At 37.4% G+C, this 27,811-nt stretch overlaps 2 long non-coding RNA genes across 13 annotated transcripts in view; both read left to right on the top strand.

Annotated features, from left to right (window-relative positions):
- Positions 1-2,604, top strand: part of LOC119864639 — a 56,600-nt gene extending 53,996 nt beyond the window's left edge. The window contains exons 3-4 of the long non-coding RNA XR_005374669.1: positions 1,145-1,189; positions 2,547-2,604. This is a non-coding gene — a long non-coding RNA (uncharacterized LOC119864639). The remainder of the gene's footprint in view (positions 1-1,144; positions 1,190-2,546) is intronic.
- The window catches only part of LOC102151640, a 379,776-nt gene that overhangs the window by 307,512 nt on the left and 44,453 nt on the right, over positions 1-27,811 (top strand). The window lies entirely within an intron of this gene.

Genomic DNA, 27,811 nt, shown 5'->3' with positions numbered 1-27,811 from the left:
CCCGGGGCTGCTTTTTCAGGGGTAACTCTTGAAGCATTTCCTGGGGTTTTGGTCAGCCATACCTTTATTACTTTAATTCTTTGTACTACTCCTTGCTGTTTTCCTGCCATTAGTTAGGTATTCTGTAGCTAAATTATGGTACTTGGAGAGTGAAGGTTTTCCAATATTTTGCCCCTCTGCTGTGATAACTTCTCTAACTTGAGGTAAAGCATAAAATTGATTTTGAGATTTCGATGTTAAATAAATTACAAGCTTCCAAATGGCCTAACCTTGCATTTTCTGCCTGACATTTAAAGTTACTTGCTTACCAGGTTTTTTTGTAAAAGATTTTTACTTTTTTTCTGTATGGGTCTTTTATGGCTGCCTTGAAGGGCTTCTGTAGAAAGGTATATTTCTACATGTGATTCTTCAATGGTGAAATTTCAAAGTAGATTTGTTATACTTTTAGGCTTCGGGCTTGTAGGACTCAGAGTCTAAAACATTTAAGTGGAATTGTTTGTTTGCTTTATTCTCTGCAGCCTCTAGCAGGTGCTTGTATTCTAAGTGGCTTAATCCTAGAGTTCAGTATTGGGAGTTTCATTTTCAAGGCGGGAGAGAATTCTGGGTTGACTCTTAGGCTGCATTTCAGTGATGTCCTTTCTTTTTGCTGGTGCACCAAGTTTATGTGAGAGATCAGTGGAATATGGTAGCAACATAAAAAACTGTCAACAATATGACTTTGCCTTTAAGTGTATGCATCCTTTATCCAGACAGTCTGTAGTCATACATTAGGACTCTTTTAAGGTGCTATTGGCTTCAAGGTAGCCATGACTTTTCTTTCCTTATAAAACTCAATCAGATTCACTTCTGGATTGGCCATGTAAAAAGCATAGTGGATGGATCTTCTCCCTAATAAAACAAACATGTAATTGCTGAAAATTGTATACATGATAAATATATAAATGTATAAATATTTAAATATATTTGTATAATATATAATTATATAATTTTCAGCAGTTAAGTGGTTGACATTAAAATCCTAGGAAATTGTACTAAGGTCATATAGAAAATGGAGAAACACTTAAAAAACCCACTATATCTTGGTAAGAGCAGTGAATATCTGTGGCATTTAAGCCATGACCTCCTCCCTCTCCTCTCTTTTCAGCTCCATGTGTTATAAATTATACTCCAGGCATGTGCAGCTAAGAAGGTGAGCTTCTTTCTTTTACAGCTGCCTGTCCATAGCTACCATTTCACCCCAGGAGGGACTTGCCCCTGACATACTTCACCCTCATTTGCTAGCTTCTTGTGGAAGCTCTCTTCTGGGCAGGTGCTGCTGGCAAAACTGGTCTCCCTTTCCTTATCCAGTCTCAGCCCTAGGGTGAAACTCTACCCCAGGCATGGCAGGCCAAGAATACTGGGCCCTGAAACCCATCTCAGCTTCCTTATAACCCTTCTTCTGTGTTGCCTCAGCACTTATCCCTTGAGTTTGTACTGTGGTCCGTGTACTTACTAATATGTTGCTTTGTAATTATTTTCTAGCACTCTGTATTGTAGTTTCATTTGTATTCATTTCCAAAATTAAATTATAAGCTCCTTGAGGGCAGGAATAATAGCTTTTACATTTGTATCTCTGCACCCCCCCAGTGCCTAGTACAGTGCTGAGCACTCAGTAGGTGTTTAGTAAATGCTTGTCAAATCAAAAAAAAAAAAAAAAAGCCTTATAAGGCTTCCTTATAAAGTGGAGATTTTAAGTAAGCACCTCCTTTCATGTCAGGATGAGCAAGCTGAGACCACCTGCTACCATCTTTGCCTGAAGCCTTGATGATAAGGCAGGGTATCACTCAGGGAGAAGTAGACCATTGTGCATGCCCCAACCCCCCTTCCTTCTTGCGTTTACACAGAGATATTGCCTAGGAGGGTAGGTAAAAAACAGAGTTCCACAGATCTCCCTAAGAGAACTGACTTATTTTTGGAACAAAGTGATGAAATTCATGTTTAAGAGTGTTGTCAAAAATAGTGAAGCTTTTGGCAGCAACCAATTAGTAGTGGCACCCTAAGGGTAACAATAAGCAAAATGATAACAATAAGCAAAATGGTAGACCAACTAGAAGTTTAATAGAACCAGGGACAGAGAGAGCTAAGAAAATTCCTGAGGTCTGAGCAGCTTCAGACTGGCCAAACTGTGCCACTGAAAATGGGCCCTAACTGAGTTGGATAAGGCTATGGATCCATTTATCCTCCAGGAGACATGGTCAGAAACAACAGAGGAATCATATAGCAATTAATGGAGACTAACAGCTGAGTGTGATACCCATAGAGGCACATCAGCTCAGATGCCCAGGGAGTATGTGTACATACCCAACATTTTACCCTTTGAAATTGATGAACAGTTTCTAATGTTGTATATTGTGGCGAAACAGACTTCAATGAAATGGTCCAACTAGGTCACTAAACTTAAAAGCAAGCAAGAAAACAATAATAAGCCCTAGAAGTAGGGGGTAATGGCAGTTTAGTATCTAGAGTTCCCATATTATTTAAAATGTCCAATTTTCATCCACATGCAGAAGAATGAAACTAGACCACTCTCTTGCACCATACACAAAGATAAACTCAAAATGGATGAAAGATCTAAATGTGAGACAAGATTCCATCAAAATCTTAGAGGAGAACACAGGCAACACCCTTTTTGAACTCGGCCACAGTAACTTCTTGCAAGATACATCCACGAAGGCAAAAGAAACAAAAGCAAAAATGAACTATTGGGACTTCATCAAGATAAGAAGCTTCTGCACAGCAAAGGATACAGTCAACAAAACTAAAAGACAACCTACACAATGGGAGAAGATATTTGCAAATGACGTATCAGATAAAGGGCTAGTTTCCAAGATCTATAAAGAACTTCTTAAACTAAACACCAAAGACACAAACAATCCAATCATGAAATGGGCAAAAGACATGAAGAAAAATCTCACAGAGGAAGACATCGACATGGCCAACATGCACATGAGAAAATGCTCTGCATCACTTGCCATCAGGGAAATACAAATCAAAACCACAATGAGATACCACCTCACCCCAGTGAGAATGGGGAAAATTAACAAGGCAGGAAATAACAAATGTTGGAGAGGATGTGGAGAAAAGGGAACCCTCTTACACTGTTGGTGGGAATGTGAACTGGTGCAGCCACTCTGGAAAACTGTGTGGAGGTTCCTCAAAGAGTTAAAAATAGACCTGCCCTACGACCCAGCAATTGCACTGTTGGGGATTTACCCCAAAGATACAGATGCAATGAAACACCGGGACACCTGCACCCCGATGTTTCTAGCAGCAATGGCCACAATAGCCAAACTGTGGAAGGAGCCTCGCTGTCCATTGAAAGATGAATGGATAAAGAAGATGTGGTTTATGTATACAATGGAATATTACTCAGCCATTAGAAACGACAAATACCCACCATTTGCTTCAACGTGGATGGAACTGGAGGGTATTATGCTGAGTGAAGTAAGTCAGTCGGAGGACAAACATTGTATGTTCTCATTCATTTGGGAATATAAATAATAGTGAAAGAGAATATAAGGGAAGGGAGAAGAAATGTGTGGGAAATATCAGAAAGGGAGACAGAACATAAAGACTCCTAACTCTGGGAAATGAACTAGGGGTGGTGGAAGGGGAGGAGGGCGGAGGGTGGGGATGGCTGATGGGCACTGAGGGGGGCACTTGACAGGATGAGCACTGGGTGTTATTCTGTGTGTTGGTAAATTGAACACCAATAAAAAATAAATTTATTATAAAAAAATGTCCAATTTTGCATGAGATATGGCTGAAAACTTTCCAAATCTGATTTAAAATATTAATCTATACATCCAAGAAACTCAACTCCATGTAGGATAAATGCAAAGAGATTGATGGCCAGACGCATCATACTCAAACGTTGAAAGCCAAATTAAAGAAGAAAAAAATTAGAAAGCAGTTAAAAAAAATCAAAACTCATTACTGATAAGGGATCTCCAACAAGACTAACAGCCTACTTGTTATCAGAAGCTGTGCAGGCTGGAAGGTTTGGGGATGGCATAGTCAAGGTGCAGAAAGAAAGTGTCATCCAAGAATCCTATATCTAGTGAAACTGGTTTTCAATAGTGGAGGTGAAATGGCATTCCCAGATCAACAAACACTGAGGGAATTTGCTGCCTTCACTTCTCTTTGCTTCTCTTAACTGATTTAAAAAGCACTGGCATAGACACTCTGTGTAGGGGCTGCTTTTAGGCAATGGGCTTGAGCACTGGAAATGTGAATAAGGTAAAAGGGCCCAGAATGACCACAGGGCTGGATGCACACAGGTTCATTAGGAGACCTACCTCAAAATAGCCATAATCCCTAGTGCTGCAATGGGTTACTTACAACCAGGCACAGGTAACAATGAAAGAAAATTCCATACATTCCCATATTTCCCCCCTCTGCCAGAGAACTACAGACACCTCCCCACCCCACCCCTGCTTCCTGGCAGTCTCTCCTTTGCTGTCCTGCCCACCACTCCCTTGTAGTGTATTCAATAAGCTTCTATCTGCTTTGTTTTGCCTTGGGTGAATTCTTTTACCACCTATGCAATGGGTGGGAGCTAAGCTGTTTTGGAGTAAGGAGATATCAGATGTTAACTCAAATACACAGGAAGAAATGGAAAAACCAGATGTCATGAAGAATAAGGTTAATGTAACAAATTATAAATATGTATTCACCTTTCTTCTCTCAGCTTCTTTAAAAATGTATAGTTGGGAAGGGTGCCTGGGTGGCTTAATCAGTTGCACATCTGACTCTTGATTTTGGCTCAGGGTTCTGAGATGGAGCCCTGCAACCAGCTGAGCATGAAGCCTGCTTAAGATTCTCTCTTTCCCATTCTCCTCCTGGCGGCTCACACTTTCTTTCTCTAAAACAAAACAAAACAAAACAAAACAAAAACCAACAAAACAACAACAAAAAAACATGTATAGTTGGGATTGGAGCATATATCAATGTGATATGTCTAGTAATAATAGCAATAAAAGAGGGCAAAGGATAGAGCTATATAAAGTTCCTATATCTCATCAAAACTAACTTAGTGTATAAACTGTCATGCATTTTATAAGCCTTAGAACAACTAATAAGAAAATATATATGGTTAAAAAATATATAGTTAATAAATCATTAAAGGGAATTGGAATTTTTCTGCATTGCTGATATTATTATAAAATAATGCAGCCACTTTGGGAAATAGTTTAGTTATTTCTGAAAGTGTTAAACATTGAGTTACCATATGACTCAGCAGTGTTAATTCTAGGTATGTACCTGAGGGAAATAAAACAGAGATCCACAAAAACTCGTATATGAATGTTCATAGCGTTATTCATCATGACTCAGAAGTATAAACAATCCACATACCCATCAATTGGTCAGTGAGTAAATAAGTTGTGGTATATTAATAGAGTATTATTAGGCCAAAAAAGAGAATAAAATACTGATATATGCTATGACATGGATGAACCTTAGAAATAAGCAGAGTGAAAGAAGCTAGACACAAAAGGCCACATATTGCATGATTTCAATGAAATGAAATTCATTGAAAAAACATTTTGAAATGTTCACATCAGGCAAATTTATAGAAAGCTAATTAATGGATTCTAATAACCAACGGGAATGGGGAGTGATTACTAATGGACATGGTGAATTTTTCCTAAAATTCTACTGTGTTAATTGTTTCACAGCTCTGTGAACATTCTAAAAAGCATTGAATCCACTTTAAAAATGGTATACTGTATCTTATGCAAGTATTTTAATAGAGCTATTAAAAATCATGCTTCATACTTTTTATAAAGTACTGAGTACAAGTGAGCACCATTTAATAGCAAAACTCTATCACTTTGTGCTTGCTGAGAAGTAAATGGGTAGTTATGCTTATTACCTCCATCTTACCAGTGAGCAAACAGAGGCTGAAACAAATTAAGGGACTTGTTTACAAGTTCCCAAATCAGTAAACGAAGCTTGCAGAGAAAACGAGTTTGGAATACACTCCAGAAACTGTTTTTCCCATCATGTCATAGATTTCTCTCCTAAAGGCCTGTGGGTCTCATTGCTACCTTTCTTGCCTTGACTCCAAAACAACAACAAAAGACTTCGAAACATCAGTTTTTATAAAGTTCTTGGAAAATACATAAAATGATAAAGAAGAAAATGAGCAAATAACACCCCCCAGAAGTAAAACTCTGAACATTTTTATATAATTATCTTCAGTTTTGCCTCTAAATATTTATGAATACACATTCATTTATAATATAATTCAGATCACACCATATAGATAATGATTTAGCTTGTTTTAAAAAATTAATATCTCCTGAGTAATTCCCCATGGCATTGTTCTTTAGAAACATAATTTAATAACTGCCTAATATTTACTCTTGTGCGTGCTTCATAATTTATTTAACACTTTCACTGTTGGACATTCAAATTGACTCAAGTTTTTTAACTTTAAGAAAAGTGCTGCATACACAAACCTTTGTTTGAATTTGACTATTTACTTAGAAGAAGTCTCTAGAATGTATGGACTTTGAAGAGATTCTTAATGAGTGTATAATAACCGCATTTATAGGGAAGCTGTGAAGGACACCGGTGAAGTCTACGAGTCAGGAAATCTGGGCTGGAGCCTGGCTCCACCATATTCTAAGTGTATGAGTCAGAGTTCTGCAAAGAAACAGAACTGGCTGAAGGTACACGTGTGTGTAGAGAAAACACACAAAAGAGATTTATGTTAAGGATTTGGTTCACACGAGAGTAGAGGCTTAGTGAAACCAAAATTTGATGGGGAGGGCCAGCAGACTGCAGACCCAGGGAAGAGCTGCCTTTTGAGTCCAAACGCTGCCCCTATTCTATTAAGGCTTTCAACTGAGTAGATGACATCTATACACATTGTAGAGAGCCATCTGCTTGACTCAAAGCCCAGGGATTTAAATATTCATCTCATCCAGAAACACCCTTACAGAAATAAGAAGCACCCAGAGGAATGGTTGACAATGTGTATGGGCACCATGGTCCTGTCAATTTGACACATGAAACTAACCATCGCACTAAATGTGTGCCTTATGTTTGCTCTCTACCTTTGTTACCTCATCTGAAAATGGAGAATGATGTATTCACTGTAATGAATTTGGGGAAAGACAAATGAGTAAAATATATGAATCATGTCTGGCACAGAGTTAGCATTTGATAAATATTAGCCTCTATATTATTTTTTTTAAGATTTTATTTATTTTTTCATGAGAGATGCAGAGAGAGAGAGGCAGAGACAGGCAGAGAGAGAAGCAGGCTCCACGCAGGGAGTCTGATGTGGGACTCGTTCCTGGGACTCCAGGATCACACACGCCCTGGGCTGAAGGCAGGCACTCAACCGCTGAGCCACCCAGGTGTCCTTAGCCACTATATTATTATATCACCTTGTCCTCTCTGACAGTCTTATCACTTGGAAATCTCGCTAATCTTAAAAATTAAAGGTATCTTACTGTTTATTAGCACTTAGATTTTTTTCTCAATTTGACTATTTCTCTATGTTCTTTGCTAATTTTGGGTTGAGGCTTTTAAGCTTATTTTTGTTCTCATTGATATATATAAAATTTTGAAATTAAAAGCCTCTTAAGTATCTATGTGACTAATTTATTTTTATCACAACCATTAAGTATGTATCTTTTATTTTAAACTTTTAAATGTATTCATATTATATAGAAAAAATATTTAAATATATGTTTTAGATATTTTACCTTGCAAATTTATTGTGGGAAGGGACTATTTTATGTTGTTTTATGCCTTTCTAAGCAGCTTACAAATAGATGAATGAGAAGGTCTTTGCCTATGAGAATTAAGTTCAGCATGGAAATACACCAATGGTATTGATATGATCTACTCCTAAAAGCCTTTCCTAGACAAAGCATTCTTTTCTCTTTCCTCATTTATTTCTCACCTCACTCTGTTTTTCCTTCTGCATGTCCTGCAGCTTTCATTTTGTCATGTTCTGAGCTGAGTCTCAAGGGGAGGGCTAGCTATGTAGTCTTGATCCTGGGTTTCTGGAGAAACTTTTGATTAAATGATCATGATAATGTGGTAATGATAAGTATCTTCTGTTGTACACTAATCATATGCCGCATATTGTTTTAAGCACTTTACATATGTGAACCCATCTAATTCTCACCACAGCTGTACAAGGTAGAGGGGCTGTTATTACCACCACATTTAAATGAGGAAAGAAAGGCACGGAGAGATTTCAGATCTAGCAAGGAATTCCTGGGTACCCACTCAGGCATGCTGAATCCAGAGCCCACACTCTTAAAGACAATATGAAACAGACTCCCTAGAAATTTTGATAAAATCCTGTAAGTCATGGTGAAATAAATTATAAAATAGCAAGGCATGTTTTGGCCAGGTATTAATGGGGATGTAGAGGCAGAGGCTCCTGGGAAGGGGCAGAAAGGGAAGAAAATGTACTTTTGTTTTACATAAGCCAGATTCTCCACTACTGGGTACAACACAGGCCTTGATCTGAGAGAAAGCGCTATCAAATAGGAATAAAGACAAGTGGTTACCATTATGTGGTCTCCACCATGTAACCAGCAAAGATTGCTGGCCACTTGTGGGAAGCTATTGATCCTGGTCACATGTGATGAGGTACTAGTAATTGGAGATCAATATGCAGCTTACTTCCAGATTTCAGGCTATGAAAGTCCAAGTCTGCATCCCTAAGGAGTTCAGATTTTAGCTAGGAGATGGGCATGCCAACCAATAATGTCAATGTATCATGAAAATGGCCTATGAGAGTTAGAAAATGTTATGGAGATAGCAAACAGCAATAGCTTGAGATTAAAAAAATCAGAGTGAGGTTTGATAAAATATGGAGGGAATGATATGTGAACTGAAGTATTAAAGGATAAATGGAAATTTATCTGACAGTCCAGTATACACAGTCTAGGGTGGTTGGAATGTCCCATGTGAAAGAATGATCAAGGTACATTTGAGGAATTATGGCCCAGCATGAGCTAGAACAAAGGAAAGAAGGTATCAGTTCTTATGCCAACTGTTTTAAATGACAAGAATTTCTTAGAATTTCATGGTGTAGAGGAATCTAAGAGTGTACTTTACTCAGTTGGGAAAAAAGCCCTCGATTGATGACGTCTGCAGTGAGCGTAGGATACAGAGTGTAGGATTACAGAGTATAGTACTGTTGCTAAGTTTTTGTCAGTGCTTTGGTTTGACAGATAAGCATAGAAGAGATTTAGAAGGAGGGTTCTGGTTTCTCATGAAGTTTTAACAGTATCTGGGAGACAAAATAGGTTTACTGAAAGATTTTTTAGCAGATATGACATGGCTGGAGTTACCCTTTGAAAAAGAACTCTGAAGGTACTGTACCCTCCTCTCCTTGCACACACATAACCCTATTCACTTACTGCTCACAAGGCAGTAAAGATAATCAGACCCTTCTTAGCTCATGGAAAATCACCTCTACGAGTTACTACTTGGGACACCTTCTGAATAAGGTTGCGGCTCGGCTATTATGTGGTAGGTGCACTAGTTCAACCTTGCTGGTTGTTTAGTATACTTCACGTAGATGGTAATTACCCAGTCTCCCAGGCAGCACTGGCTGAGCCCTTCTAACCTGGCCACTCCACCTTTTTCAGAACCTTTCCAAGGTCAAACCACTAGTGGTATTAAGCCTGATATTTAATGAGGGACCTCCAGAACAATGCTCCCAAGGGTTTTGGTCTGACTCTTTTCTGAAAATTTTACATGCCTTTTCCACACTGGTAGTAAAATATGTTTACTGTAACTTCTGTTTAAGGATAAATTCAAACACTTTAGTTGTCAGGCTTCAGAAAATTTGTAAGATTTTCTAAAAGATAAACAAAGAAATCCAAGCTAAACTGAAGTAAAGCCCTTCATTTGGGCAGCTTTGGGTAGCATTTAGAACTTTACTTCTAATTCTTGGAGTTGAGTGCTTATGGTTGCAAGGAGAGGATACTCTGATGGAAATGAAATACCGCAGCAGTGATTCTTACCTCTATAATATTTATAAACCTCACTTCGGGTGGGGAGTTGTTAGAGGCATGGATTCTGGGCCCCATTATTGGAAATCTGAATCTGTTAATTCTAGATGGTGTCTGAGAAGGTTGTTACTATTTTTAAATGAACAGATTTTCAGGTGATTTTGTGGCAAGTGGTCTATGAGTCACATTTTAGGAAGTGCTCTTAAGTCTGGAGCATGCAGAGAACCTGCCTCAATAATGAGTTAAACAGTGCAGTTCAATTCATGGTTGTAAGCATTCTACAAATAGGTAAAATAGACACATGCTTTGTGCTTAGAGAGCAGAGGTAGGATTGAATTAGGAAATACGGCCTTTAACTTTCCAAAGGTATTATTCATCAGGAATTTGGTTTTCTATTTATATTTAATTTTTTAAATGATCAGAATAATACACACGCAGCTGAAAATTCAAGTAGTACTCAGATGTCCTAATAGAATGGATCAGTTCCTTACGCCCAACTGGTCTTCACTTCCTCTGAGCTCTCTTCAGCAGGCCCCTCCCACCACTGTTTTTGTCAGCTCCACTAGCAATTTTAATGTTGAGTCTGTTAACATTTACATTCTATGATATAACCTTAATTAAGTTTTCTGCACCTTTTCTATAGATTGGTTCCAAACAGCCTTTTCATTATTGTGACTAGGAAAATGTTCTTGGCAGAGCCAGGGAAAGTGTTCTGATGACATTTCCTTTTCTACAGCTCTGAAGATATAACTCCTGTGCCACTGAATATAGAAGGTCTGGATGAGGGCTTTTTTCATAGGAAGATCAGTTATTGTTAAGTTGTAATTTATGTGGAGAAGCTTGTATAAGGAGACGATGAAGGAAAACCATATACTTCAGGGATGATCCTGAACAAGACCTCCTCAAATTTGCAACCTCCAGGTTGTACTGCATGTCCAAGTTCATTCTGGCCAACCCCCAAAATACAAAGAATTTTTATTGTCTTTGCATTTACACTAGTTTTGTATCGAGGACTTATATATATTGATGATATGTTGGGCCTTATATATATTGAATATTCATTACACATGTATAACTATATCTTCTCTCTATATAACACCATATATTAATATATCGATATATATATCAAGTCTTAGTGGGTTTCAAGTTCCTTCCATGTGACCACTAGTACATTGGATGAAAAAGAAGGTCAACTGTTATTTTTCTTACATTCTGAACAGGAAACAGTCACCTGTGTCAATTTACCTGAGACTCATTCACTAAGATTACTATATTGAGTTTCACAAATTGAGTGATGCTGCCAGGGGAACTTGTGGGTTGACAGATGATATATGACAATCCTCTACTGTTGGGGAGGATGTCAATACCTGCTAATCTCTATAAGGCTATCCTGACCTGGACCTTCCTGCCTTTACAACCCTGACAGTTGCTGACACTTTTACCTGTTCTTCGAGGCCCAACTGAAATCCCATCTATTCTGGGAATTTAGCTCGGTTGTTCCTGTCTATTGTGGATGCCAATTTTACATTGGCAAACCATTTTCCACTGTACATTTCATCAACACCTTGAGTATAGCAATAATGTGCCCATTTTAGAATGAGAAGACCAAGGTTTAAGGAACTTGAAAGAACTGATCAGACACACATAACCAGTAAGGGACTAAAAATGAAACTCAGGTCTGATGAACTTCATGCATGCTATTCCTTGTGCTGTGACACTGTGACTTCCAGCCATGTCTCCCTTAGGTTTTTTCTATGTAATTTATTTACCACTCAATACATTCTAAATATATTTTTTCATATATATATTCTTCCTAAGAACAGTTATAGTATCCTTGGTTTCTTAGCATTCCTATTCTTTTATACAGTAGGATTTAGCAAATGTGGCCACAGTAGGTTGATTTTGCTTAAGACATACTTGAGCAAAATACTTTATATCCATACAGTTATATTCCATACACTTCCCATAGACCTTGGTGCATTGCATAGATTGGAGGCTTTCAGTCCTTCCCAGTTCAGACTGAACTGTTCAACTATAAATTTCTCAGTTCTGCAGGGACATCTCAGGCATCTCTAACCTGAACAAATGTCATAATTTTCTCCCTCAACCACGTGTTTCTCTTTATTTTCCAGTTGTTCAAATGAAACATCCTGATCTCTTTAATTTCCTCCATTACCTTCAATGCAAATCTTCCTGCTTCTACCTCCAGAATGTAGTTGAAATCCATCCACTTCTGTCCATCTGTACTGGAATGTTTAAACCCACATTTCCATCCTCTCACACCCACATTGCTATGACCATTTCCAAACTGTTCCACCTGCTGTTTCCCCCTTGTCCTCCCCCACATCTTGTCCTCTACAGATTAGCTAGAGGGATCTGTTTATTTTTTTTTTTTATTTTTTATTTATTTTTTTTTTTGAGGGATCTGTTTAAAAGTGCAAATCCCTTCTTGTCTTCCCCTATTATAAAATCTTCCATTGGCTTTCCATGATTCTTAGAACACTATCCATATTCTTTTCCAAGGCTATGAGGTTTCATAAACTCTATTTCCTGTTAAATTCTCCCACTTTACCATGTTCCACTCTCTGTCTTGCTTCCTGTGCTCCAAGTGTATCATCTTTTTCTGTTTCTTGAACACATAAAGCCATTTCCATGTCGAGTTTTTTTCTACAAGTCATAGTTTCTCAAGTATTCTGTTTTTCAGTCTCCATATGATAGTATGCCTTCTTCCTTTGTTTAACAGCTAAAATGCCACCTCCTTAGAGAGGCCTTCCCTGATGATCCTATTAAAAGTGGTCACCTTCCCTTCTAGTTTTTTCCTCTATCAGACTGACTGATTTGTCTCATATCCTTAAACTCTATGATTATTTGTTTTCTTTCTTTAGCACGTAAACTCCATGAGGGCAACAGCCTTGTTGGGCTTGTTCAGCTCTGCCCCCTGAAGCTAGCAGGCTGCTGGTGTCATTGTAGGCTCCTGAATGGGTGGATAGATAGATGGCTGGATGGAGGAAAGAAGGAAGCAGGGGGATGGAAATAAAAACAACTGAGAGACGTCTCAATAACTAATACATGTGGGAAGGACACTCGGCTAGAGAAGGAGAAAACTTCACACTCCTTTCCTTACCTGAAGAGTGTGGTCTCTCCCAGAAGTGGCCCGAAGCATGGCCTTTTTAGGGCAGCTGGGTTTCCAGAAGAGACCCTAGGGTGAAATGGATCAATTATTTAGTAATGTTAATTCCAAGAGGAGCTGTGGCTTTCTAATGAGCTTGTTTCCTTCCCCAAGCCTCTGAGAAGCATCCTGAATGCAAGCTTTCTCTTATAAGATTGGAATGGCATTCACCCAAGTGGTAGGTTTTTGGAATGCCAGTGGATACTCCATAACCCCTTCCTCACCCCCAGTAACTGATATTGCCAGAACTCCTGAATGTATTTTAGAATTCAAATATAATTCCAGATAGATTACAGCGTTGTGACCCACTGAAAATCCTTTTCTTGATTCACATGTGATCTCTTCAATGCGGGAGTAAGATACAAAGCATGTACATTTTGAGTGAAAATGGGCATAGAGAGTTCCTGGGCACCATGAGACCAGGTGAGGCTGGGAGCCGAGGAGGAAGCATGGTGGTCCTTGCCATTTGGGGAACATCTGATTGGAGGTGTGATTCTTCCAATGAGAAACACCAAAGGAAACTGCTGGCTGCTTCTCAGCGGGGCAGGCTTGCATACACACAGACAGCAATCTTCAGGTTCACTATATAGATCATCTGTCTGAGATGACTTCTAATGCTTATTTCTCCTTGATTATGAAAGAATATTAATATCAACAGTGTGGGTAAAATCTGATGAACACATACCATGGTTTCATTCCCTAAACTATACCAAGTCACACAAAGAAAGCCCGAGGTTGGACACTGGCACCCAGAGAATGGTCAAAAATTAGGGATTGAACATAGAAACAACCCATAGTTTACTCTGTAGCTAAAGTTGATCCTAAACATTGATGCTTTCCAGTCACTTCCAGGCACTGCCTTTATGGGCAGAAGTAGTGTGCTCTCTCTTGTGGGTAATCAGGTTTTAATAATATCTGTTCAGCTTTTTATAATTCACTTTCAACTTTACATCTGAAAACCTTACCTCCTGTTCCTATTTTTGTCAGAACTATAACGATTTTTTTTTTCCCCTAGTGACTAACCTCCTGCCCCCTTCCTGGCTCTTCCTGGCTCATTTGTAGACTGTGATTTTTCTCTCATGGCCCCGTTTCTGTCGTTATATCTCTATTCCTCTAATTTCCTATACTTCTGAGCACTCGGTGTATAAAATATATCTGGCAGGGGAATTGGATTTTACCTGTAAGAGGTCAACATGAGCTGGAAATAGTATTAAATTAAGGGAAATGGTGGATATTTAAGAGAATGAATTCTTTTTGCTTTAATAAAATGTTTCCAACCTTGCTCATGTCAAACTTAATTCTTATGTAATTCTAGTTTTTTAAAAAATAATTATGCCAGTTAATTGTTTTGCCTTTTCTCAGATTTTTCTAGCTCTCAGGCTGATTTTTTCTTGCCCTACTACTAGATATGCTGTGCTAAAAAATAGATTAATGTACTAGTTAATAATGACAGCACCTGACAAATTTTTATTTTTTAAAATCCGTATGTGATCTGTTCTGATTTTTATTTTTTTTAATTGGGATATAATGAATGTATGACATATTCGTTTCGGGAGTACAACTTAATGATTCAGTATTTGTATACACTGCAAAATTATCACCACAATAAGTCTAATTAACATCTCTTACTGCATGGTTACAATTTTTTTCCTACTCATAAGAAATTTTAAGATCTACTCCCTCAGCACATTTCAAATATACAATCTACTCTTGATAATTTAGTCACCATGCTGTATGATACACTCTCAGGACTTACTTATTTTATACCTTGAAGTTGGTACCTTTTGACTCACTTGACCTACTTTACCTACCTTCTGTCCCCTACCTCTGGCAACCACCAACCTGTTTTCTGCTTCTTTGAGTTCCATGTTTTGTTTTCTTTTGTTTGTTTTTCACATTCTGCATATAAGTAAAATCATACTAGTCTTTTTCTATCTGACTTACTTTGCTTAGCATAATACCCTCATGGTCTATCTACACTGTCACAAATGGAAAGATTTCTTTCTTTTTTATGGTCGAATAGTATTCTGTTATATATATATATATATATATATATATATATATATATATATATAACAATGGTGGATATATATATATAATATATATAACACCAAAAGCAATGCCAAAGAGGTTACTGTCTGTGTTTTCTTCTAAGAGTTTTATGGTTTCAGGATTTACATTAAAATCTTTATCTGAGTTAACTTTTGTGTATGGTATAAGATACTGATCTAATTTCATTCTTTGGCATATGGCGGTCTACTTTTCCCAACACCATTTATTTCCCCATTGCATGTTCTTGGCTCCTTTGTAGTAAATTAATGAATCACAGCAAAGTGTTTTGGTTTGTTCACATTTTGCAAAGTAAATATGACCTTAAAAAAGCCTAACACCTTAGTTTATAATTCACCAGATTATACTAAACATTATCATTTGAAGGGATATTCAGAACAAGATATTATGACCACATTGCTTTGCTTTTCCTTTCACCTTATCTCTCCATCCTGCTATTGTTTCATAGTCTATTCTCTGGTTCAGGTAAGCAGTAAACAAGAGAAGTGACTCCATGCTAAGACAGGCATAGATACCCCCTAGTACTCCCCAAGCAATTTAATTCCTTTCTCTTTTCCTTTAGCATCATTTCTTATAATTGTATGCTACAGAAGACCAGCTTGAAGAGGGGACTTTCTCAGAAATGCCCTTGCCTTATATATATATATGCATGTCTTATTCACATCAATGAGAACCAAATGCTGATGCTGAAGTACATATGTAAATTGTAAATGAAATAATACGGTAGCATATAGTTGAGAGGTGGGAAAGAAGAGCCACTTACTGCATTTTAAAAAAGATTTTACAAGATCTATGTATGTCTTCCACAATACCAGTTTAATTAGGGTGACAGCAAACTTGAAGCCTACATGGGACAAAGTGAAGTGAAAGTTTGTTCTAAACCTGGCCTGCTTGATGATGCAAGAGGGGAGGAGGAATGATAGAAGAAATCTGAAAGAGTAGTATAGTTGGAGTAACACATTCTTTTCCTTATCATGGGCATTTTCTGAACTCTTTTTGTCCTTAATGAGTTTTAAAAAATGATTAGAACTTTTTTCTCTTGGAGAAGTATGTGTTTCTTCTTTAAATAGATTCTTGAACTCATTAAAAGGCTGCGAGCATAAGGAGATGTATAAAGACATGCAGTATGTAGGATAGGGAGGACAGGGAGCTGTTTTCATTCCCTTGTCCAGCTTTCTGCTAGTCCATAGTGTGCATCTGCGTATAACCCTAATATACAAGCAGAGTCCTAATTGTCTAGTCGCTGTGTAGTGTTAGTTTCAAAGAAACATTCTCTACTGAACGGCTTTAGCCTTTACTGCTGCCTATCACAAAACCTATTGACAGGAAGAAATGCATCTCTACATTAATTCAAACATCTTAAAAAAATCTTCTCTGCCTGTTGTGGCCACTTTAGGTTTCATTCACTTGGAAAACAGCTGCCTCACCAAAATGTCTCTCTACCTCACTTGCTCAAAAATGCAAAAGAAACAGTTCTAAAACAAGGTCTTTGCCACTCTTTTCCTTCCTATCCTACCTTTTCTTACTCATTTTTTGTCTCAAATTCTTATTTAAATTATAGTTGGTTAACATATAACGCAATATTTGTTTCAGGAGTAGAATTTAGTGATTCATCATTTACATGTAATACCCAGTGCTCATCAATAAGTGTTCTCCTTAATCCCCATCAACCATTTAGTCCATGCCCTGCCCACCTCCCCACAGCAACCTTAAGTTTGTTCTCTATTGTTCTATGGTTTAGGTCCTTCTCCCTACCCTATCTTTTCTTTTCTTCCTTTTCTATTCTTTCTCTTCTCTTCCAACGAAATCTCAGCACATTCTGATCTGACTTATACCTTCATCCCTACTCCTCCAAGGTCTTTTTCTTCTTATACATCTCTTCAATTCTGCATCATCAGAGTCAGAAAACTGAAATGGGAAATTCAAAATTCTTACTTGAGGGTGCAAAAAAGGTTGTGAACATAGCCAACACATCCACAGGTTCATGAATTTTTGTCCTCAACTCATATTCAGAAACGCTACTCATTTTCTTTGTGCCTGGTTTCCATCTCTTTGAACTTCTATTCCAACTCTGTCTAAGCCACACAATGCTTGGAGTGGTTTATTGTGATGGGCAAAGTGAAGTTTGTCTTATAAGGAGAATTTCCAGACTTGACAAAAACAAACAAAATGAAATGAAAACCATACCAAAGACAAACAAAAGCTATACTCCCTGTTTCTTGCAATGTTTGGAACATACATACATTGAAAAATTATTTGAAACTTAAATTTAACTGGGTATCCTTTATTTTATTTTATCAAGCTACAGTATTTCTAAGGTAGTAAATGTTTTTTTAAACTTTATTCAGGAGTAATTGACAAATATAATTACATATGCTCAAAGTTTACATTGTAACGATTTGATATACATATACATTGTGGAACGATTGCCAAGATCAAGGTAATTAACACATCCATCACATGATATAGTTAATTTTGTGTGTGTGTGTGTGTGGTGAGAATTAAGATCTACCCTAAAAGTATACAATACCACCTCTTTAACTATAGTCACCATGTTGTATTTAGATCTTAAGAATTTATGGTAACTGAAAAGTGGTAACCTTTGACCTGCATTACCTTGTTTTCCCCTCCTGTCAGCCACTGGCAACCACCATTCTATTCTGTTTCTTTTCTTTTTCTTTTTTTTTTTTTAGATTTTATTTATTTAGTCATGAGAAACACAGAGACAGAGACATAGGCAGAGGGAGAAGCAGGCTCCCTGCAGGGAGCCTGATATGGAACTCAATCCCAGGACCCCGGGATCACCACCTGACCCAAAGATGCTCAACCACTGAGCTACCCAGTGCCCCTATTCTCTGTTTTTATGAAATTGTTTTTGTTTGTTAGATTCCACAAAAGTGACATCACACAGTATTTGTTTTCCTATGTCTTGCTTATTTTACTTAGCCTAATGCCTTCCAGCTTCATCTATTTTTTTTCAAATGGTAAGATTTCTTCCTTTTTTATGGCAGAATAATATTCCAAGGTGTGTATGTGTGTGTGTGTGTGTTCCACATTTTCTTTTTCCATTCATCCATTGAAAAACACGTAGGTTGTTTCCCTGTCTTGGCTATTGTGAAAAGTGCTGCAGTGAGATACTGATTTCATTGCCTTCGGATACATACTCAGGAGTGAAATTGTTGGATCATGGGGTTTTGTAGGGTATATTTAATTGACGATTTAGAAGCAGCAAGTAAAGATATTTTTGAAATAGTACCTAATGTGTTCTGAACCAGGAGGAAATCCAGAAGGTGAATGTATATGGCTTTGAGGATAGTGAGTAGCTACGAGCATGAGTTGTTGAGGCTATATGGTAAACAAGCCTAGTCTGTGATTCTTCCAGATTATACCCCCGTTATTATTATGATTTGTAATTTTTTCCATGATGGAGACACTATTTTTAAATAGAAAAATTCAGCAGAAATATACGGAATAGGAAAAATGGGATTTGTAACACAAAAAGATGTAGAAAGAGAACCAAGCAACAGCTTAAGGAAGCATTGACTTTTTTTTTTTTTTTTTTTTTTATTGCTTTCTGTGCCACTGTCATCAGCTCTTACTCTTTCTCTACTTCTGGGATTCCTTTCACTTTTCTCTCTAACTCACTCTTGCTATTTCAAAATGTCTTTTCTGTCTTCATAGCAATGTACAGCAAATTAGCCTCAAATCCACCTAAATTATCAATATCTGCTTTTAAGTAATATGTGTCTATCTATTTGTTAATACAAGTCTTCCACCTGCATTTAATGGACACAAGCGCTATTTGTCTTATATGTTAGCAGGCTAAGGGCAAAAACTAAGTCTTGTCATAACAGTTGCATGAAGATGTTTAACAGATGGTTAAGACAGCACATTCTTAAAAAAAAAAGACTGTGCATTCTTCTACTTGCAGTAATTATGAGTTCACTCTTTCCTTAATTGCCATGATTAGTTCAATACATGAATGATCATGCTTCTCTAAAATAGAGTTGCTAGCAGGGAGAGTCATGGTGGGTCCCTTGAGGAACATTTCTCACTACTCTTTGACTAACCTAATTTTTCTTTCCTTGGTCTCCAAAAGTTAGGGAGACACTATGTAAATTTAAGAAATAATAGGAATTCTCTAGCTTCTGCATGATATTTACTAAGATAAATATTCTCCTTGTCTCTTTGGGGAAATCATAGAGATCCTTTCTCCTCTGAAGACATTTTTCTTGTTAAATATGCACATCAAAAGTGAGCAGCAAGGTTGTTTTTAATAGAAAGTCCTTAATATCTGAAATTTAAACCATTGTCTAGGAGCATACCTACTGCTTCTCTGAAGCATCTGCTAGTTGGTGGGGACCATTCACTGATATTTGCTAGATTTATTCTTGTTCTGGAATAACCAGACTATGGCTCTAAATGAATTTAGAGTGTTTATGCATTTTCCTTCTTTCAATGCAGTATGATTCTGTGCAGTGGGTTCATGTTTCCTTCTCATTTTTATTAAACACTTTCTTGGTCTTTGAGTCGGGTTGGTCTGAATGATCCTGGTGAGATGGAGATCTTGGGTTTTTATTCCTTCTTGAGTACATTCATTTCATTGAATGAGGAAATCATAACCTTGGCCAGATGGATCCTAAATAAAAGATATGTTCTACTGGATGTCTGGTGAAGGTAGTGAGGGTGTGGGGTCAGTGAAAGTAGGGAGAGGGTAGGTGTCTGTGGTGGCCTCTGGATGGTAAGTGTGGCTTGTTGAGTGTAACCACTTTAGCTCCAGCCCTGGAACTCCAGTGCAGGTCCTCCTTAGAGCAGGTGGGAGCCAGTCTTGGCATACAATCCCGGCACACTAAGACACAGCATCATCCAAACCATTAAAATCTTCTCTGTGAAATTTAAGCTCAGAGAAGCTATTAAAGTTGGAGAAAACAAAAGCATATCCTGGTTTACAAAAGCTGTTAATGTAGACTAGCCATAATATGATTTCAGAAATAGAAATTTATATTTCCAGGAATTCTTTCTGTGCAAAGGCTCTCAATGTTTGTCTGAAATTTTTTTTAATCTTTTTTTATCTTTCTTTGCTTATTTATTTGATCATATTTGCTACCAAGAGAAATACGGTGACTTACAAGTTCTGGTGGTTTAGTGAAAATGTCAGTTGGATGAATGTCATTTTGACTCATCTCACCCCAATCTTTTATAGGGCTTTCTTGCCTTTTTATACACATAGGACTTTGGTCCTATTCCTCCATATCCTAGTTGGCCCTAAATTTTTCATGTTTTTGGCTTTCCACTGGTCTGGCTTCTGTGGGAATTCCTCAGGACTTATCTAGATGCCAGAACAAATCTGATAAACTCCTTTTCACTAAGATTAAATTGGTGATAAGGGCACAAGTGCCACCGCATAGGACATTTGCATTTAATAGGGATCTAGAAATAAACTATCAAAGCTTTATTTTATTAAAGAGAAAATTGAAACTCAGGCAAGTTAATTGACTTGCTCATTTATATGGCTTTTAATTTCTTTTGCCACAGGACTGGAATCTAGGTCTTCTGTTTATAACTCTAATAGTAACTATAAATGTTTATCAAATTTTGGTCATTCCCACGCCCCCTTTATAAGTTAATACATTTTAGTAGATTTTTATTATATAATATTTTCTTAATATTCCTATAATTATGGATTTGAAAATTAAGGAATTTTGAATTTATGTGCATATATATGCATACACATATATATACATACACATATGCATGCATATTCTGGTATACACTAAAATACTAAAATAAAACATTTCTCAAATTAAAAACATGGTTACCCATAGGCTGCTTAAAATCATCTTGGTGACCATGAATGGCATGTGGCTACACTTTAGGAAACTAGGAAACACAGAATTACAGCTGTGATCTCTAAGCCTTAACCTACTTCTCTGGGAATCTTGAGTACTTTGCTTAGTAGCTTGGGAGAAGGGAGAGAAGTGTCTCCTTGTTTAAATTATTCCACAGAGCTAGTGGTTCCCCCTTTGGGGTCAGCCATTCTGGAGTTTTTAGTAAGATTGAGGCCAGAGTGATAGCCATAGATCTAAGGGTAAGTAAAAGTATGTGCCTTTCAAAATAAGATCTTGGTTTGAATGTTCTTCAATGAGAAATATTTCTAAGAGAGAAAATTATTTGATTCTCCTCTGATGCTAGACAGCTGTTGGTATGGAATGAGGAATAAGACATGGTCCTTGTATTTAAGAAGAAACTATCTATAAGCAGGGATAATTGCAGACAGGTGGAGACAAGTTCCACTGTATTTGTATGGAAATTGGATGCATTTCATAATTTTTTTCTTCCCCCAAGTAGAGTGGTTGCTCCAAGGAGGGAGAGGGAGAGCTCTTATCTCATGACTAGGCATGGAGGGAGAGGGGTAAATTGCTGAGAGATTTGGCAGTAAAGTTGTGCTTTAGGACAAAAGGTGTGAACAGGGCAGAAGGGCAGAGGAAGGACAAATTGGGAGAGCAGTTGGAGGTTGGGTCCCCTAGCCACTATGGCTGCCTTTAAGTTGTGTTGAGGTGGTCCTGTGGTGAGAAAACTACCCTCCATTGCTGTATGGCCATTCAGGATCTTTGCTCAGCCTTGGTAGACATCTTGGATCTTGACACTTGACTTTGTATTGAGATCTTGAAACTCTTGGATTTGTTTATTTACTTAGTTTCACTCAAGTTATACTCAAACAGAGCTGGTAAGTGAGCAATTGGTTCTCTAGGGTTTCATGCTACTATGTTCAAGGTCCCTATCCTTGCATTTCCTGGAGGTGCTGAGCCCTTCCTGCCCTGCCTAAGAACTTGAAAAATAATTCTGGGGAAAAAAAAAATTGAAACAAACACCAAAAAGCACCACTAGACTGTAAATCTAGGGTTTCCTCTAAATCTTCTTGGCTGTTTTGAGGATGCCTCACACAATTTTAGGGTTTTTTGTTTTTTGTTTTTGTTTTTTTTACTTGTTTGATGTAACATTCACTTAATAGTGCCTACTATGTGCCAGACATCTTATAAGCACTTAACAAATAGGAACCCTCATGATAACCTCTTGAAAAAAACTGTTATGACTCCTGTGGCAGGTGAAATTTGTGCCCTGTCCAGACCTTGTCATGTAGACCAGCCCCAGTGTATTTCTAGTCCCATAACTAGCAGTGAGTCCTCTGACATAATCCTGCCCTCAGGCTACTGGATCCTGCTTTGCCTGTGTTTATGAACAGCATTTGGGAATTTATGTCTCCTTGGCACAGCCCTGAACCAATGACTGAGTACAGTAGTATAAATACTCTGTCTCCCTTGACCTTGATTAAAATGACTTCAAAGTAAGACCTGCACTATTTCCACAGCTCCTTATGAAACTAATCTAAGGTTTCCATCAGTGGGATTCTGCTTGTATCACAGGTTGCAGGGTTCTTATCCCTCCTCTACTTTCCCACTTCCCTACTAATTTTCCCAAGAACTTTATTATTTTATTATTTCCTAATAAATCAAAATTTTCACATGGATTATTATTTCAGGGTTTACTTCCAGGAAGCTGTACCTAAGTCAATCTTAATTTTATAGTTAAGGAAATTTGCCTAATGCCACTTTGGTAATTGGCAGACCTAGGATTCTAACTCCAGATGTTTGACTTCATTGTTACCTTGATTAGTAGGAGGAAAGGGCTGGGGAGCTATCTGGGGCATTGGAAGGAGCCTTCGTTAAGGAAGATGGTACAAGTATGAGGGTTTCCTAAGTACCAAGGCTACAGTTAGATGAATTGGAAAGAATTCTCCAAAATCAAGATGAAAGCTATCATTAGAAAAGTAGGGGAATTTGTGAGTCAAATGGTGGTTGGCAGGGGCTGGAGAGAAGGGAAGTGAGGAGTTGAGTTGCTGTTCAGTGGGCCTAAAATGTCAGTTAGGCAAGATGATTAAATTACAGATATCTGCTATACAACAGCTCTACCTGAGGTTAATAAGTGCACACTGTATTGTGCACTTAAAAATTTTAAAAGGGTAGATCCTGTGTTAAGTGCTCTTACTACAATAAGAAAAAGAAAAAGAAAATATTGACAAGCAAAGCATTGCAGTTATGAGCACAGGCTTCAAGGTTAGACAGACAAGATGTGGATTCTGTCTCAGACACCATCTAGCTGTGTGACATTGTTCAAACTGAAACATCTCTGAGTTTCTGACTTTCATCTGGAAAATGAGGTTAATGATTTCTACCTCTTAGGGTTGCATGAAGTAGTTTACACTGCCTAGCACATAACATAATACATAAATCCGTAATAGCCATTATAAGTCTCAAATCTTTGCAAAAGGTAATATGTTTATTTTATGGACAGGAAGGTAGAAAGAAGTGGAAAAACCTGACACAGGGTTGGGAACAGAACAGATTTTTAATAATGCCCAGTTACCTCTACCTAACATGGTAATTACAAATCTTTAGCTCCATTTGTCTTAAGATAGTATTTATGGGCTAGCTTAAGAATCCAACCATAAATGAGTATTGGAAACATTGGCCACATGTAAACTAAGAAAGTCAAGATCCACAGTTATTTATCAAGCTATTTAACCAACTAGTTGTCAACTTCATTGGACATAAAAGATTGTTGAAAAACCGATGCTGAGAAAAATGACAATATGCATTTCCCAGATCAGTTCCTTTATCTCAGGCAACCAGAAATTGTCATTTTATTCTCATTTAATGACACAAGGGGATAGTATGTTAATAAAGCTCTGGGCACAGTGCCTCCTAGTTGTTCAATGGATGTTATTTGCTTCCTTTCCTACTGCTTCATGCACCTGGGATTCCTAGAGAGGACATACCCCTAGACTTCAGAGACCCTGGTAGTTGCGGTGTTTGACATTTACTATAGGATTTCTTAGGTGGATTTTGTAGAGACTTTAAAGGGTGTCCTGTATTAGATCTGTTTTAAAAGCCTGGTACAGGAATACTTTTTAAAAAGACAAGATAGAAATCCTTTTGAAATGCCAAAAAAGTATTTGAAAATAAGACAGGTCATCACCATGTCAATCTAAAACCTCTCTAAGCAGCTAACACCATCCTACAGTAATCGGAAAGAGACCTTGAGGTTACAGTTTCTGTGGATAAGGAGAATTATATCCTTTGATTATTTCCCTCAGCCTCTTACAACTCTTAAAGAGAATAGAATCTTATGGAAAAGATGCATAATTAGAATGACCCCTCAGTTTCAGTAATTATCCATAGGATGGAATTTCTTCAGAACAGTAAATCCAAAGACTTAGACTACTAATTGATCTTTTGTAAATTCAGAGTTTGATTTAACATAGTTGATATTAACTCCCTTCATTTCTTGAATACATCAATGTATTTATCAAGAAAACAAATTCAACAATGAACATTACATGTTTTATTTAAAGTAATGGAGAAAATTCTGAGTCTTTTCAGAAAACAACACATACACTGTTTTATTTGACAGGCAAAGAGCAAGCCATAGAAATGGTTGCATTTTTCATGCAAATGCTGTTTTATTATCTGCATCTTCCAGTCTCTTTTATCAACACTTTCCAAAGAAGATAGAATAGAACAGGTTGAAAATTTATCCAGGACTTTCCAAAGAAGATAGAATGGAACAAGTTGAAAATTTATCCAGGATGAGATGGCATTTTGACCAGAAAGAGACAAAATTTTAACCAGGGCAATTGTTAATTGTAGAAGGTCTATGTCTAGGTATCAACAAATACCACAGTCCTATAGGCCATTCAGGCCCTTTTTATACATAAAATTGTATTGCAACACAGCCACACCCATTTGTTTACATACAGTATATGGCTGCTTTCATGCTGTAGTAGCAGAATTAATAGTTGTGACAGAGGCCATATAGCCTGGAAATCTAAAATGTTTGATCTCATTTTTTGAAGACAACATTTGCTATTCCCTGGTTCATGCCACAGGTCTGAGAATAGCTTTTGTTAACGGTCTCCAAAGAATCATTGGTGGATTAAAATGTGAGGATAGTATGTGTCAATCTCTGGAGCTGTTACTGCTGCAGAGAATGAGGCAAGAGGGAAATAGGCTGCTTAATTCAAGTGTTTCTGCTGTTAGGAACTTGTCATCAGTAGTCTAAAGTACTGATAAAGTTACTGTTTTTTACCCTAGTGCCTTCTCATTTGTATAAAAGCACCTGAGGGTGCCCCGTGGGAAGTTCTGGTAGGGATCCATTGGGCATTTTTTAGGTCCACATTGTTTTAGGGGGGTAAATACTTGGCAACCATATGGCAAACTCCTTTCCTATGTATTGGATCAGCAAGGATCTAGGAGTACCCCATTGGGCTGACATAAGCTGGCAGTTTATAGGCAGGAGTACCAGGTTCACAGACTCTTGGGACTTCTGATTTCATCTAGACTGTTGTTTCTACACTGACATAGAAAATTTGTGTTCTGTTAGTTAAACCAAAGTGTTCCCCTGTTAAAAGTGAGCAATGAATAGCTTTAACTTCACAGAAAAAAAATGGATATATCTAATAAATTTCAAGTTTTTCCTCTTAAAATTTTCAGAATTTTTCAATGCCTTCTACATTTCCCTTTATTATTAATTCATGTGCTCATTTATTCAACAGATGTTTTCAGTGGGCCTTTAATGTGCATTTACCAGATACTATAAGTGTAGAATATAGTGATCAAGAAGTAAGACCTATTTTCTATTCTCATGTAATACTGTCCATTACATAAATTGTTAACATCTTTTAAATTAAGCTGCCTGAGTTCAAATCCTAACACCTTCACTGACTAGCTGAGTGACCATCATCACATTTCAAATTTCCTTACACCTCTGCTTTCTTATATACAAAATGTGAAAAAAAAGTAGCTTATTGGGATGGCATTAGACTAAAATAAGATACCAGACTCAAAGATTTTGAAATATTGTCTGCATATAGTAAAGTGTAAATGAAAGTTCTTGTTCTTTTAGGTAAATGTATTAACACATAATTTTGAGTTGGAGTAAACGCTGTGAAGGAAAAGAACAGGTTTCCATGGGAAAGTAAAAAGGAGAGACCTATATTAGGTAGTGTGAAAAAAATGGTGCTCTGAGAAAGGACTGAACTTGGATAAAGGAGAAGCACGCAGGTAGAGCTGGAGGAGAGCTGCAGCTGTCCCTGACCACAGAAGGGAGTGTTTGTTTGTAATTCATCTGCTCAGAATGGCTGCTGTTTGTAATTTCTCCACCCAGGGCAGATATCTTAAAATTCACACAGGCATAGGTGGTACAAGCAGCAGATCTGATTCTGGATACAGTGGTCTTAACTTTCTTTCTTTTCTATCCAGTCTTCCTTCTGTCTTCATTATGTCTAGGTTTTGTCTTGTCTGTCAATAACTCTAAGGTTCAAGGAATCCTAATTTAGTTTCCTCACCTACATGCAGACAAACACTAACCCTAGTGGGCATTTTTGCCTTAGTGTTTTGGGGATACTCTACTTTGTAATTTTGTGCTTGAAGAGTCCCGATATTCCTCCTCTGATGTCCTCTAGTCTGACAAAAGATCCAGTCCCCCATAGCTATAAATAGGTTGACCGATACTCATTCTGTCTTGTTTTCTAGAGGTCTGTCTTTTCTTGTTTCTATTTCTTGTTCCATTTCTCTATCTCTTTAGGTTTTTTGTTTTTTTCTCTCTCTTCTTTTGGGAAGCCTTTCATTGTGATAAGTAAGAAAAAGGGTATTATCTGTTGATCCCAAAGACAAAGCTTTCTGTGCTGACTTAAGAAATTTTATTTTAAAATCTGATCTGTTTGGAGGCACCTGGGTGGCTCAGTCAGTGAGGCATCTGCTTTTGACACAGGTCATGATTCCAGGATCATGGGATCAAGCCTAGCCTCAGGGTCTCTGCTCAGTGGTGAGCCTGCTTCTCCCTCTCCCTCTGCCTGATGCTCCCCTCTGCTTGTGCTGTCAAATAAATAAAATATTTTAAAATAAAAAAATAAAATCTATTCTGTTTTTACTGACCACTCTTTTGATTCTAGTTTTTATAGTTAGAAAACTTGTGGGTTTGAGAAGGAAATGTTTTGTTAGCTAGGTTTGTAGAATATGAATGAGTTCAAAATACGGTGGAAGGATTAATGAACATTTGCTATTTCTGAATGAGTATTCTTAGACAAAATTTGGAAATGTTATCTTCAGCAATTGGGTGTTGATTATTGTTACCAAATAAAGTGTTGAAAATAAGAAACATTGATTTACTCAAGTCCAAACTCTGGTTTATGGGATGAATGTAAGCTCCATGAAGACAGGGATTTTTATTTGATTCATTACTATCCATGTACTCAATACATAGAAGGCACTCAATATATACTGGTTGAATGAATAAATGAGGATGCATGGTTTTGGCTGAGCATACTTAGTCCTTGAGTTACCATATATATTCCACTATTTTAAGGAGTTAAAAATATATTTTTTGGTTGAATTCTAATTTGAAGTAGATGTGGGAGTTTCTCACTTAGAAAAGTATTTTCATAATAAAATTTAAGGACTTTCTGGTTTCTCGGTTTCCC

Source organism: Canis lupus, chromosome 20, assembly GCF_011100685.1.
Source record: "Canis lupus familiaris isolate Mischka breed German Shepherd chromosome 20, alternate assembly UU_Cfam_GSD_1.0, whole genome shotgun sequence".
Classification (NCBI taxonomy): Eukaryota; Metazoa; Chordata; class Mammalia; order Carnivora; family Canidae; genus Canis; species Canis lupus.
The sequence above is the reverse complement of the archived record's forward strand: the minus strand, read 5'-3'. Positions and strand labels throughout refer to the sequence as shown.